This window comes from Mobula hypostoma, chromosome 16 (genome assembly GCF_963921235.1).
Source record: "Mobula hypostoma chromosome 16, sMobHyp1.1, whole genome shotgun sequence".
Lineage (NCBI taxonomy): Eukaryota > Metazoa > Chordata > Chondrichthyes > Myliobatiformes > Myliobatidae > Mobula > Mobula hypostoma.
This window is the reverse complement of record NC_086112.1, coordinates 37446917-37462782: the sequence shown is the minus strand read 5'-3', so window position 1 is coordinate 37462782 and position 15866 is coordinate 37446917. Positions and strand designations below refer to the sequence as shown.

The 15866-nt window shown below is 41.7% G+C and overlaps 1 protein-coding gene across 13 annotated transcripts in view; it reads right to left on the bottom strand.

Moving 5' to 3' along the window:
- Positions 1 to 15430, bottom strand: part of gcnt3 (glucosaminyl (N-acetyl) transferase 3, mucin type) — a 147015-nt gene extending 131585 nt beyond the window's left edge. For 5 of the 13 annotated variants that reach the window (XR_010020597.1, XR_010020598.1, XR_010020600.1 and 2 more), the window contains exon 1: positions 15110 to 15247. The gene's annotated coding sequence lies outside the window, so the exon portion shown is untranslated. Of the gene's footprint in view, positions 1 to 15109 lie in introns of all 13 variants that reach the window. The other 8 variants (XM_063068764.1, XM_063068765.1, XM_063068763.1 and 5 more) reach the window with 3 other exon arrangements.
- Positions 15431 to 15866: the final 436 nt, after the last annotated feature.

Genomic DNA, 15866 nt, shown 5'->3' with positions numbered 1-15866 from the left:
AGACAGTTCCATGGAGTTTCCATTCGTGAGACAGACTACTGCGGAAGCATGTCCACCAGTGACTTTGCCAGAGGGTGAGACGTTGGCAGAGGGGTCGGGGTCCCCTGAGGAGGATGGGCATTCTCACGCAGACACACAGACCCCTCTCATGCCCCCAACACCAGACCCACTCAAAACACCCTCACCAGCGGTGCCTGCTGGGTCACCGGGGGTAGTGCGCAAATCACAGTGCACTCGTAAGCCTCCCGACAGACTGAATCTTTGACAGGACAGTTTTGTTTTGTTGTTGTTAGATTGAATGTTGAATCTGTCATGTTTTCCAGATGTTTTGTATTGGTAAACTGTTGCTCAGATACTAGTATAAGTTTTCAGGGATACGCAAATTAATAACACCACTGTTTTTATTTCCTAGTTTTTTACATTTGGGGATGTTGGATTTTGAAGGGGGAGAAGTGTTGTAATGTGAGCATTATTAAAAATAAGTTAATACTAATTAGGAATGGGGGGGGGTTTACTTCTGTTCTTTTTACTTCCGGTGCTTTGTATATAGTGGTCCTGCCATGCCGTACAAGTTGTAAAAGCTCAGTATATAAATAACGGTTTTGACGTTTGAGATAAAGTTGTTCATTGGGCATGAAATTGTCGAGTGTACCTTTCTCAAAGTAGAAGTTACCACACCACTTAACTGTCTCCCGAGGCCCCGGTGTGACTACTTGCTTATAGTTCCTCTCTATTATCTCCTTACTTTCCCTGACCAGATGAAGGTCATCGAGCTGCATCTCCCGGACATCCCACATCTGACATGCAGTACAGAACACTGGCCTCACAGACACACTTCCTATTCCTATTCTTCACAAGTAACTTACCTCGCCTTGACTTGTTATCGCCAAAGCCCCGTTGAGCCAAAGCCCTCCTACTCTGTCTCCCTCTACCCTAAACCCACTCTATAAAGCTGTCTTCTTTTTATACTCTTCCCCTCGGTCTAACTCGCTGATGTCCACGTGCCTGCGCAGTCATACCTTGCAGCACTGCTAGCTAGTTTTTGCTTGGTGTGACGAAATACCCACAACAAGTTGGATGGGGAGATTAAATGACATCTATATTGGGTCCAGTGTATGTATTAACTTTTTGGTAATCAGCTATGAGGAGGCATGCTGTGGAAAATTTACAGAAGACATTTATATATCTACAGACACACATGCACAAGATAGAAACAGCTGGTAGCTAAAAGCAAGAATAAATTAGATGGAATGACATAAACAGAACAGGAAGTGGATTATGGGATTTAATTGCCAGTCCAGTGATTGGGCCTGGATTGACAACCTGGTAGTTCTGACATATGTCAAAGTGACCTTGGAGGGTACTTCATTTTCTCTGAAATGTGTGCCATTGTTCTGTGTTGCTAAGTCATGCAAGGACTTCTCCTTCAACCAGATTTTATCTATAGTATTCTAATTTATTATCCAATGACAGGAAAAACAGAAGAAATCTCAAATGGCTAATCCTGATAATGTTGTCATAAAAATAATCAATAAACTGTGCAAAATGGGGGAAATGAAAACTCAAAGGAAAGAAACAGAAGACTCAGAAAACCAGTGCCAATAAATATGTGAAAATAACAAATTTGTTTCTTCCTAATCCTGAAGAGTGCATAATCATTAAAGAATAAGGTCCAACTCAAGGATGATGTTACTGAGGGAAGCAAGTTAGAACAACGAGTGAAAAAACATTATGCTTCACGTTTCATTCTAAAAATACATATAACTTTGAGAATTTATGATAAGAGGCATGGCTACATACAACAAAGTAGCTAAAGAGGTGAACAAAGGTAGTTTGTTTAATTAGTTAGTTATTTTTCAGTAAACACAATCTTACACCCAAAAAACAGACATGAATTCAACTCGTAAATAATTTGGCAGAAAGCTCTTGGCTTCTACTTGGGTCAGTACACTTTAAATGCCTGAACATGTCACTCATTGCTTCTACTTTTTTTAAGACTGTTTTGTAGTAGACCTAAGAGGAAATGAAGACTCTATTTTCTTACTGAATAAATTCAAAGACCGATTATTTTCATTCACCCAAAATAGAACCCATTAATATTAGTCTCCTACAAAGTCATCTGCTTTTTTCTTACCACTACTTTATTTTCAAAATTGTTTCAAAGATGTACTGTATTCAAGACTATTGGATGGTAATATGAATTCTTCATAGCCCACATATAACATGGACAACAAAGATTTTGCTTCCTGAATACTTTTGGGTGTATCTTATAGATTTTGGTCTGCTGATCATGAAAATCACTACGTAATTTCCCTACCATGCACCATTTTTTTGGCATTGCCTATGTTTGCTATTTCAATTCATAATTCAAGTCAATTAAAAGGTTGCCCAAAATGTATGCTGAGAAGTTTTCTATCTTGTCATGCCTGGGCATGCTTTGGGTTTCCAGCATGACCCACAACAGTTTTGTCTTTTTAATTGATTCTCCAGTGATAAGCCTGAAAGTTGTTCTGCTACACAACAGCAATGTCCACCCCTCAATACCAATTGGCTATGTGATACATAAAAGGAGACTACTGAAACTTGGAAGTCTTGTTGAAGCACATACAGTATAGCTACTACAATGGGAACATCTGTGGTGATCTGAAAGTAGTAACACTGCTACGAGGAATGCAGCTCGGATACACCATGTAATGTTGTTTCATTTGTGAATGGGACAGACCTGCTCATTGCATTAAAAGGGATTGGCCACTCCATAAGCAGTTGGTTCCAGGTCACAAAAATGTGACATATAAGCCACTTATAGACTTCACAAAGATATTTTGCCTCTTCTTCATATAAAAGTTGAGCATATTAAAAATTTTGTAAAGTTGATTAACAAGGAAGATGAAGGATTTTGATATTTCAGACAGATGTTTCCCAGAATAACTGATGCCAAGATGAAGGAAAGCATTCTTGTTGGTCCACAAATCAAACAGGTCATCAATGACCGGCAATTTGAGGAACTTTTAATGGAACAGGAGAAAATCGCATAGAAGGCATTAAATGACATTGCTGAAAATTTTCTCGGTAACAACAGAGCACCAAACTACAGTATGTGCAGCTGGTTAACAACAAGCTTCCAGCATACAAAACCAAGAGGTGCAACATGTCACTGAAGATTCATTTTCTGCATTCCCATTTAGCCTTCTTCCCTGCAAATCTTGGCACGGTCAGTGATGAGCATGGTGAAAGGTTTCACTAGGACATTGTGGTCATGGAGAAACAGTATCAGGGCAAATGAAATCCATCAATGCTATAAGACCATAAGACAAAGGAGCAGAAGTCGGCCATTCGGCCCATCGAGTCTGCTCCGCCATTTTATCATGAGCTGATCCACTCTCCCATTTAGTCCCACTCCCCTGCCCTCTCACCATAACCTTTGATGCCCTGGCTACTCAAATACCTATCAATCTCTGCCTAAAATACACCCAATGACTTGGCCTCCACTGCTGCCCGTGGCAACAAATTCCATAGATTCACCACCCTCTGACTAAAAAAATGTCTTCGCATTTCTGTTCTGCATGGGTGCCCTTCAATCCTTAAGTCATGCCCTCTCGTACTAGTCTCCCCCATAATGGGAAACAACTTTGCCACATCCACTCTGTCCATGCTGGCTGATTATTGTTGGACACTTAAGCAAGAAGCCTCCGACACTGAGAACAAACAAAAATCATCAACGAAACGTTCTAGCTTTGTTGAAATATTACAAAGTGTCAGCACCATTGTACAATTAAACACATTATATTCAATAAATGTTAATTCCTTGTTTCTCCAAATTCTTATGTGGTACTAGTTGTCTGATATATTTGTATTCAGCTTCAAGCAGTTTATCATAATCAGAAGAAAGTGCTGAGGAATCAATACTTTGGAAAAAATTTGCTATCCAGAGTGATAACTTCAAAAGTGGAACACGTACCTTTTTCCTGATTATGAAAGCTATTTGGAAATTCTGTACTCTTAAAGCCAGTATCCTTACACTGTTTAAACTACCTGCTACAAATACCAGGTTGTTTTCACATTTGGCTAAGATAATACTGGAAAATATATTATGGAAGCCTTGGAAATACACCTCCTACAACTAATAAAGTGGCCATTGAGTGTATGTTCAGGTCTTCTGCTGTTGTAGCCCATCCACTTCAACCTTAAATCTGTTGTGCATTCAGAGATGCTCTTCTGTACAACACCACAGAACATGTGGCTATTTGAACATGTGGCTATTTGAGTTTCTGTTGCCTTCCTGTCAGCTTCAACCAGTCTGGCCATTCTCCTCTGACCTTTCTGATTAACAAGTTTTTTTTCACCTAGAGAACTGCTGCTCTCTGGATATTTCAATTGTATTTATTTCCAACATCTCCGCGCTCCCCCCCCCCCCCCCCACTGGCAGTGCATTCCAGGTTCAGAAATCTCTTTTAACCTTTCCGTCCAACTAGTATGTTGTCATGTATTTTACATTTCCACACACAGAAAAGACTCAGAATGACAATTAGAATCAGGTTCATTACCACAGGCATGTGTTGTGAAATTTGTTAACTTAGCAGCAGCAGTTCAATGCCATACATAATATAGAAGAAGAAGAAATAAAATAATAATAAATAAATAAGTAAATCAATTACAGTATATGTATATTGAATAGATTAAAAATTGTGCAAAAAACAGAATATATATTAAAAAAGTGAGGTAGTGTTCACGGGCTCAATGTCCATTTAGGAATCGGATGGCAGAGGGGAAGAAGCTGTTCCTGAATTGCTGAGTGTGTGCCTTCAGGCTTCTGTACCTCCTACCTGATGGTAACAGTGAGAAAAGGACATGCCCTGGGTGCTAAAGGTCCTTAATAATGGACACTGCCTTTCTGAGACACCGCTCCTTGAAGATGTCCTGGGTACTTTGTAGGTACCCAAGATGGAGTCGACTAAATTTACAACCCTATGCAGCTTCTTTTGGTCCTGAGCAGAAGCACCCCCCGCCCCCATACCAGACAGTGATGCAGCCTGTCAGAATGCTCTACATGGTACATCTATAGAAGTTTTTGAGTATATTTGTTGACATAACAAATCTCTTTGGACTCCTAATGAAGTATAGCTGCTGTCTTGTCTTCCTTATGTCAGGGGGTTTCGACTTTTATGTTACTGTGGAGGCTAATTAAAATGGCCTCTTTGTTATGTTAATCTGGGGAATGCGGCTTTGTTGTGTTAAACGCTGAGAAAGTTTGCGCTAGCAGCTTGTTTTGGTCTAGAGGGTGATAGGAAATACGTTATGAACCAATTGGGATAGTTGTTATGGTTTTGGTGTATTTGAAGATACTGCATGCACAGGGTTTTGGGGGAGAAGGCAGGAGAGCGAGACAGAGGATGGACGAGGTGCTGTGATGTCCGCTAACGGGGCCCGACCCCGAGGAGGGCGTTCAGCGAGGAGACGGAGACGGACTCGTGTGGAGCATCTGGTCGACCACCGTTGTTGGTCCCAGGCGGCCGGTTGAGGTGGTCCGAGGGGTCGCAGGGTGAAGAAGAAGGTCCTTGAGCTCCAACTGTTTTGTGCGCGAAGAGATTGAACTTTGATAAGTGTGGCGCCTTTTATTTTCCTTTTATATTTTATTCTCTCTTAATTATATAGTTCCAGTAATATCTATAAACTGTGAATCATTTAATTGCATCTGGTGTATTTTCTGTTATTTGGGCAGGGTGGGGTACCTCACACAGCATCCACACAAACTATTACCCAGTTTGGCGGGGCCGAGGCTGTTTCCCTAGACGACAGCGAGCCGAGCGATCCTGAGGGTGGCCGGGGGGGCTACACTTATAACTACATCGATATGTTGGGACCAGGTTAGATCCTCAGAGATCTTGACAACAGGAACTTGAAACTGCTCACTCTCTCCACTTCTGATCCCTCTGAGGATTGGTATGTGTTCCTTCGTCTTACCCTTCCTGAAGTCCACAATCAGCTCTTTCATCTTACTAACGTTGAGTGCCAGGTTGTTGCTGCGGCACCACTCCACCAGTTGGCATATCTCCCTCCTGTATGGCCTCTCATCAGCATCTGACGGATGCCTATATATCTACTACATAAAGTCCTGGAGGCAATTCTAGCGGGCTGGGCTACTGACAGCATTTGATGGCTAGCTACATCCAAATTCTTGATGCACTTAAAAATCTTGCACAAAATGTCAATAAACTTGGCAGGACTTCAACAACAATTTGGCATAGGTATTGTGCAAATCATTCAACTCAGACTTTCCAAGGTGGAACTGTTGCCATGGCCCACTCAAGACCTGTGGAACCCTTGAAGGGCAGTACAAATTGCTACAGTGGCTTTGGAACTCCAATTGAAATTTCAGCAAGTTAACAATTTCTTCTCCCATCGACCAAGAGGATTATACAGGAGAAAGGCACTGCTGCGCCCAAACATCGCCCTTTGCCCGTGTCCTTTCCAGCCAGGCTGCTGCAACCTAGACTAGGAACCTGAAACCAGACATCAGAAGGTAAAGGAGCTTAGGTGTCACACCACCATCTACTTACCCACTCTCTTGAATTTTTTTGTCCCTTACCTACACTACGAGGTAATGTATTGTAGTGCATGGTCGACAGCCCGCACCACATTCCTGGTGGCCAGTGCTATTTATTGTCCTTGTTTTAAAATGCTTTTGTGGGATTATAGTGGGATGTTTAAGTTCATTTATTGTTACATTTTAGAATGGGTTATACAGTTATTCGCATGAGTGTTTTTGGGTCACCCTGACTGTAACCGGGGTGTGTAATAATCACCTGTATGTGACGGAGTGGCCATACTCCCTGGGTCTTAGCACCCAGTCTGGTTTTGTGCTTGTCACCATAAAACCAGCAGTTGAGCTAAACGAAATTCTCTCGTCTGTCATCATAGACCAAATGCTCGCCACATTGGTGTGAGAGTGGGTTTAAAAATTACCGATGAGCCCCTTCATCGGGACTGGATGGGAAGGTGAGAAGTCAAAATAAGAAGGTGGGCGGGGGGGGGTGCAGTAAAGAGCTGGGAAGTTGATTGGTGAAAGAGGTAATGGACTGAAGAAGGGGGAATATGACATAAGAGGAAAGAAGACCATAGAAGAAAGGTAAAGGGGTGGACCCCAGCGGGAGGTGATGGGCAGGTAAGAAGATAAGGTGAGAGAGGGAATCGGGAATGGGGGAATGGTGAAGGAGAGAGAGTGGGGGGGGTCAATTACTGGAAGCTGGATAAATCGATGTTCATGCATCATGAGGTTGGAGGTGACAAAAATGGAATATAAGGTGTTGCTCCTCAAATCTGAGTGTGGCCTCATCGTGGCAGTAGAGGAGGCCACAGACTGACATGCCGTAATGGGAATGGGAGGTAGAATTGAAATGGGTGGTCACCAGATGATCTCACTTTTTGTGGTGGGTGGAACAAAGGTGCTCAACGAAAAGGTCTCCTGATCTACATCAGGTCTCACAGATATACAGGAGGCCACGCTGGGAGCACCAGATATAGCAGATGACCCCCAACAGACTCACTGGTGAAGTGTTGTTTCACCTGGAAGAACTGTTTGGAGACCCTGATGGTAGTGAGGGAGGAGCTGTAGCTCTTGTTCCACTTGCAAGGATAAGTACCAGGAGGGAGATCAGTGGGGAGGATGAGTGGGTAAGGGAGTCACATAAGGAGAGATCCCTGCAGTGATGGGAGAGAAAGATGTGTTTGTTGGTGGGATCCCGTTGGAGATGGCAGAAGTTATGGAGAATGATGTGCTGGATGCGGAGGCTGGTGGGGTGATGGATGAGGATAAAAGAAACCCTATCCCTGATGCAGCAGCGGAAGGATGGCATTAAGGCAGACGTGCACAAAGTGGAAGAGATGCAGGTGAGGGCAGTGTTGATGCAGGAAGGAAAACCCCTTTCTTTGAAGAAGGAGAACATCTCAGTTGTCTTGGAAGAAGAACATCTGACTTATTGCTATACTGAGTAATACTAGAATAATAACGTGAATTGTACTTCATCCACAAGAATTGACATCCCTACTTTTATCTGACCATGAAACTTCTTATAAGAAATTCTACAAGGTCAATAGAGCACAGAAAGGGTTGATTATTTATTATGGTATTAAGTAAACTGTGTACTAAATATATGAAATGCCAAAGTTACCTACTTTCACACGGCCATGAACCACTGCTAATACCACATTTTATGAGATGAAGCTATATATCCACTACAAGCCATGATTACCTTCATATGACTAACAATTTGCATAATCTTTCAAGATAAAAATACAATGAAATATAAACAATACTATTCTGTCATTGAATCAAACCCAGCCTTGCCTTAACCTGAAATATAACTGAACAAGCAAGCAATCTGAATCATTGAATACTAGTCAGGACAATAACAGACCAGCAATCTCACTGTTGCTCCCTCCTGGAATAAATAAATTAACCAAATTATTGCAACCTGGGTGTTTATTCTTCTGGTGTCCTACTTACCTGCTGTGCTCAACAGAAGAGAAAATTAATTCTTGTTACATGGATAGTTTTACTGTTGCACTTGCAAAGTTTTTTTTGCTTTCCGTCGTTCTATTCATTGGTTTTACAGAATAATTTCTCCTTTGATTGCAAAATATAAATCACAGGAATGAGCTCACTCATCCTAAATGTTCTAAAGCATTAGGGCTTTGAGATTACATACACAGACATTGGCCCAAATCCCCAGCAAATTTAGTGAGTGGAGTAACTTGTTTGACAAAGGTTGGTGCTTGTCTCCTTTCGATAGCTCAAAGTTTATGAACTAGTTCCAGATTGGGTGATATGTTTTATTGGCATATTTGTTCAGATTTGCTTAGGATTTGGAACGGCACTATTTAACCCTTCGAGGCGATGCAGGTTCTCACTTGTTTCCCTGCTGACATTCAACTTTGTCTTAATGTTCCTGTCACCTGCCTGCACGTGCGGTAATCTATTGCATCCAGTTAACATTCCACCACACCTTCAGGATCAAGAGAAAACTGGGGCATCAAAGAGAATCCTACGTTGGAAATATAAAAACTGCAGATGGGTGGCAGCCAAGTTCAGGATTGAGCCTGGGTTCCTGCAATATGCCATGAATGTTTACTGAAACTAGGCTGCCTCATCTAGGATGATTGCAACATTTTTTTGAAAGAGACAAGTGATTTGTTAGGATTACCATTAAATACTTCCATGCAAATTCACCTGGAAAAAAATAGCAAGGAATGAACTTTAAGCACAAACTAAAACCAGGATAAAAAGTACTGGATCTTGAAAGATGTAATCATTTCATGTTTAGAAATTAAAATTTTTGGTTTGCCAATGACAGAACATAGATTTTTATCCCCTTCAGCCTATCGGATGATCGCATTTGTTACTTTAATGGCCAAAAGATCCATTTTATTGAACTGGAAGGAGACCAACCCTCCTACCACATTTCAATGGTTTTTCCAAACTATATCATGTTTAAATTTAGAAAAAATCAGAAGTGACATTTTTGATCCTTCAGTTAAATTTGAAGGGACTTGGAAACCATTTATTCAACATTTTCATATGATGTAATTTGACCTTTCCGAATCCTTCTTATTAACTTAAAATATATGAATGGAAGAGCGGAGTTGACGACATTATTGAACGTATTCCATTTAAGATATTGGTCCAGCCTTGCTTTGTTCCGTTTGCTTCTTTTTTGGGGGGTTTAGTATTTAGTTTTTTTTGGGGGGGGGGGTTTCTTTGTATTTTATTTTTCTTTTTATTTCTTTTTTCTCTATGATTAACTATATTAAGAGTTCGGAAGTCTATTACACCTGTATTATTTGAAATCTTTTTTGCACACATTTATCAACAATAAGATTATTCCAATCTCTCTGTATCAATATTGTTATTCTGTTTATAATTTTTGGAAAATTAATAAAAAGATTTAAAAAGAAAGAAAGAAATTAAAATATTTTCATGTCATGCTGAATATTTGGCATTTATGCTCAGAGAGGCTTAACAGCATGAGATCCTCACTGATCAGTTGGGAACTGGAGGAATTACAAAAGATGGAAGTATTCTCACCAGTAAACAAGTTGTGGGTGATCTAATTGAGAATAAGGTAAAAAAAACACAAGCTGCATTTTTTTGTTGTAGGGATTGTTAGGGACTAGTAAGCAATTTTCAGAGGGCAAAGAGTATGGTAATCATTAATATATGAAAGAACCAGTCTTTAAACTACTTCCAAATATACTTTATAAGCAGTAATCTAAAAGATATAAAAACTTTATATATTTTGAGTTTCTTCTACAGGTTTGCTTCAGACTCAAATGTCTCTTTATACATGACAGGGAGCATCCAAAACATAACAAAAATTGGAAAAAAACTGGAAGTATTTTTTGCATAAAGATAGCACATATAGCTATCCTAAAAGGATTTAGTCAATGATCTAATTCAGTTAATTGAAATATTCTAGGTGGGCATGAGATGTGAACGTATATGGGTGAAAAGTAAGTTAGATACAGCTATGATCTAATTACTGTAAATCGATCCATTTAAAAGGAAAAACACATCAAGGATCTGAATTGCTTTTCCCCATCCCTATATTAGTCTCAATCAATATATTGATAACCATCAGAGAGAAATATATCAAACTCACAATCTACTGTGGAAATTGTCACTTACTAATTACCTAACAAGATTGTCGAACATCTTGACCAGGATTATACAGCTAAGGTAGCATTGTTTAATTCTGCTTACTTGTATTCATGTAATAATTTGCCAATTCCTGTCTACAAAATTGACTGATTTGAACATCTACAATTATGCAAAAACTGCAACTTGCCCTTATCAAGTTACTGTATAAATCTATGGCAGAAAGTTCTCAGTAGAATAATCTATTTTATGGTGTCACAAATATCAGTATAAGGCCAACTCTCCTCTCTTATTTCAGAAAATGAACTGTTTAAATGGTGGTGTGTCATGCTTCAGATTCTAAATTACTGTTGGGCATCTTTGAAAGGTTCTTTTGTCTTTTTTTCATAAACTCTCTTTACCTAATCTTTCTGCTTTCACTTTCAATTTCTGTAACTGATGTAACTCTGGTGCACTTTTTCCTTTATTCGCTCAGCTGTTCATTCATGGTCAATGGTCGTATTTGCAATTCATAAGACCATACGAGATAGAAGCAGAATAAGGACATTCAACCCATTGAGTCTGCTCTGCTATTCCATATTGGCTGATTTATTATCTTTTGACTCCATTCTCCTGCCTCCTCCCCATACCCTTTGACGTCCAAACTAATCAAGAACCTATCAACCTCTGCATTAAATATACCCAATGATTTGGACTCTACAGCTGTTTGTGGCAATGAAATCCAGATTCACCACCCTCTGGCTAAAAAAAATTCCTCCTCATCACTGTTCTAAAGGGCTGTCCTTCTATTCCTAGACTTCTCCGAAGGAAATCAGAAAGGTATTTATGCAGATCCCAAAGCAAATATATTTTAAAACATCCAAATAGAATCTCCAGTTCAGAAGAATATTATTGATCTTGAAAGGAGTGTGAGTACTTTACTGGAATGATACCTAGACACCAAAAAGAGAAGCCTAGACTTTAGATGACTATTTTTTGCTTTGATTATTTCAAGATACATATTTGGAAATCGTTAGATTAGGGAGTACAAAATTATTCCTTCCGATTGAGAAGAGGACTTTGTCTAATAATTGGAGCAAGGTCATTCAGGGAGGAAAACATCACAGTTAACAACTCATATCAAAGTTGCTGGTGAACGCAGCAGGGCAAGCAGCATCTATAGGAAGAGGCGCAGTCGACGTTTCAGGCCGAGACCCTTCGTCAGGACTAACTGAAGGAAGAGTGAGTAAGGGATTTGAAAGCTGGAGGGGGAGGGGGAGATGCAAAATGATAGGAGAAGACAGGAGGGGGAGGGATAGAGCCGAGAGCTGGACAGGTGATAGGCAAAAGGGGATACGAGAGGATCATGGGACAGGAGGTCCGGGAAGAAAGACAGGGGGCGGGGGGTGACCCAGAGGATGGGCAAGAGGTATATTCAGAGGGACAGAGGGAGAAAAAGGAGAGTGAGAGAAAGAATGTGTGCATAAAAATGAGTAACAGATGGGGTACGAGGGGGAGGTGGGGCCTAGCGGAAGTTAGAGAAGTCAATGTTCATGCCATCAGGTTGGAGGCTACCCAGACGGAATATAAGGTGTTGTTCCTCCAACCTGAGTGTGGCTTCATCTTTACAGTAGAGGAGGCCGTGGATAGACATGTCAGAATGGGAATGGGATGTGGAATTAAAATGTGTGGCCACTGGGAGATCCTGCTTTCTCTGGCGGACAGAGCGTAGATGTTCAGCAAAGCGGTCTCCCAGTCTGTGTTGGGTCTCACCAATATATAAAAGGCCACATCGGGAGCACCGGACGCAGTATATCACCCCAGTCGACTCACAGGTGAAGTGATGCCTCACCTGGAAGGACTGTTTGGGGCCCTGAATGGTGGTAAGGGAGGAAGTGTAAGGGCATGTGTAGCACTTGTTCCGCTTACACGGATAAGTGCCAGGAGGGAGATCAGTGGGGAGGGATGGGGGGGACGAATGGACAAGGGAGTTGTGTAGGGAGCGATCCCTGTGGAATGCAGAGAGGGGGGGGAGGGAAAGATGTGCTTAGTGGTGGGATCCTGTTGGAGGTGGCGGAAGTTACGGAGAATAATATGTTGGACCCGGAGGCTGGTGGGGTGGTAGGTGAGGACCAGGGGAACCCTATTCCTAGTGGGGTGGTGGGAGGATGGAGTGAGAGCAGATGTACGTGAAATGGGGGAGATGCGTTTAAGAGCAGAGTTGACAACTGATGCCTGATTAATTGTTTGTCCTAGATCTGCAATGAGAGATTTTTGATTAACATTGAGGTCCTTCAGGACCAGCAGGACACTCCACCCTGCAACCCAACCTAACCTAGTCATAGAAAATTCCTAATGACTAACTGACTTTTTGACTGCGGTGGAAACCGGAACAGCTAGAATAACCGGACAGACACTCCTTCACGGGGAGAACGTACATACTCTTTACAGACAGTGCCAGAATTGAACTCCGAGAACATGAAGAAATCTGCAGATGCTGGAAATTAAAGCAACACGCATAAAAGATACTGGTGAATGCAGCAGGCCAGGCAGCATCTATAGGAAGAGGTACAGTTGACGTTTCGGGCCGAGACCCTTTGTCAGGAAGGAAGAGCCAATAAGAGATTTGAAAGTGGGAGGGGGAGGGGGAGATCCGGAATGATAGGAGAAGACAGGAGGGGAAGGGATGGAGCTAAGAGCTGGAAAGTTGATTGGCAAAAAGGATATGAGGCTGGAGAAGGGAGAGGGTCATGGGACAGGAGGCCTAGGGAGAAAGAAAGGAGGAGGGGAGCCCAGGGGATGGGCAAGGAGTTATAGTGAGAGGGACAGCGGGAGAAAAAAGAGAGAGAAAAATTAATAATAATAATAAATAAATAAGGGATGGGGTACAAAGGGAAGGTGGGGCATTAACAGAAGTTAAAGAAGTCAATGTTCATGCCATCAGGTTGGAGGCTACCCAGAGGGAATATAAGGTGTTGTTCCTCCAACCTGAGTGTGGCTTCATCTTGACAGTAGAGGAGGCCGTGGATAGACATATCAGAATGGGAATGGGACGGAGAATTAAAATGTGTGGCCACTGGGAGATCCTGCTTTCTCTGGTGTTCAGGGAACTCCGAATGTTGGTTCCCCCGAGCAACAGTATCGCTCTAACAGCTACGCTACCGTGGCACCCCTGTCGGTGAAGGTATTATCACAATCCTGTTGGGGAGGGGTTCCAGTGATGATGAAAGAATGATGAGATATTTCTAAGTCAGGGTAGAATGCCGTCTTGAAGAAGAACCTGCAGTTGTTGATATTCCCGTATTGCACACTTGAGATGAAAAGCTTAGGTAACAAAAACTTCCGTGCATTTTTAGATGGCACACAGTACGGTGGTATAGGGAGTAAACACTTAGGGTGATGGATGTGGTGCCATTCAAGTGGATTACTTTGCCCTGACGTTTGTCAAGTTTGTTGTATGTTCCTAGAGCTGCATTTAAGGCGAGTCGTAAATAAGCGAGTCGCTGGGCTGCGGCTAGTTCGGAAAAAAAACTACAAGCAGAAAAGGCAATTGTTCACCAACAGTTTCTCAGTATCAATAAATTGCAAAAAGAACGGAATAAATTAAAATAATTTCTATTAAAAAATCACCTTGCATTGTCGCATTGCCGTTTGATTGTTCTTACTGACTAGTGTACTGGCAACCCCGTTTACTTCCAATAAAGGACTTCACTCGCTGAAAGGTAGTGTTAAATTGCGAGGCGCTATATAAATCTGTCACCTTCTATTTGTTAATTTTAATCGATATGCAGCTGATTCTATCATACATTAAAATTGTTACAGTACTTTTATCGTTGTCACATTACTAGTTGCCGTCCGTCAAATTACAAGGCAAGTAAAAAAAATGTGGGGCAAAAAGTTCAAAAAGGTCTTACTGAAGGACCAGGTCGTGAGATGGGCCGCTCCAGAAAGTTCTGGGATATTATCTCTCGAGCGGCACAAGATTACAGTGTAAGAGACACTGTACTGTAAAATTGCAGAAGGACGCAACTTACATCCAAGCAGAACCCCAATCTAGGCCGTGCTCCGGCGGCATTCCTAATGAACGTGCAGCCTATTTTTTGACAAGAACTTCCGAAAAACCAGGTTTGCCCTCTTGTACTACTATCTACTCTTTATAAGTACAGTACTGGGTTTTAGGCTACAAGGAAGAGCTATTCCCCACTACTGCACTGAATTATTTATTTTACGCGCGGAGCCCCCCAATGCCAAAAAGCAACAGTTTAAATGCCAAGAAAAGAAGTGAGGTCTGACTGCATCCTCGGCTTCTCGGCACTGTACAACAAAACAAGGGGGGACATAACATACGCCTGCGTATTTATGTAAAAATGTAAATACCATTGCCGTAACAAGAATGAAAACATCGTACGGTGCAATTAGCCTTGAAACTGTAAGAGATGAATAAACTGACATTACGGTAGCAGCAATGCAAAAACTTACTACATGTCCAGATCCTGGAAGCAAAGAGCTTCACTTTATTTCGCTTGGTTCCATAGTTGCGCGGAGCTCTTCGGGAGAGAACGCTAAGCAACGGGCTAGGAACTACACCGTCCCGCACTGACAGCACGCTTCCTCTGCGTACACTTTCTCTTCCTGTTGCTTCCACCAAGCTCTTCTCGCAGATTTCACGTACCTGTGTGCCCCTAGATGAGTACTGGCTTAGCTGCCGCTAGGTAACGGTAGTCAAAAGAGAGCGTTTAGCTCCCTTCGTTCACGCTGCGGCGGCGTTGCTCCTCGAACTGCCCGCCAGCATTGGTCATGCTTTGAGGAAATAGGAGCTGATATTGTTGAATTTGCATCTCGAAAAGGAAGTCAAGTCTTTTGATAAGAGTGAGTTGGCAGTGCGTATACCATGAGATTGATAAGAATGTGGTAAATCGGGTTTTGCAATAATGGGAGAAAATATAAAGAAAACGCATCCAAATTTATTTTTAAAAAAAGAATCCTCCTATACGTCCAGTGATTGTGGTAGAATTGTATTAATAGGTGCCTGGCCTGCTGAGTTCCTCCAGCATTTTGTGTGTGTTGCTTGTACTAATATGTACAGTATTCACATTTGCTGAATTTTGCAATAATTTTGAGACTGGTTGACAAAAAAGGAGCGACATTGCAACCTGGGCTGTGGTGAAGGCAGGGAAAGTACCTAGACATTATTTTGTTTACTGTCAGCTTTTCAAGTGTTCTGAGGCTGTGAGTG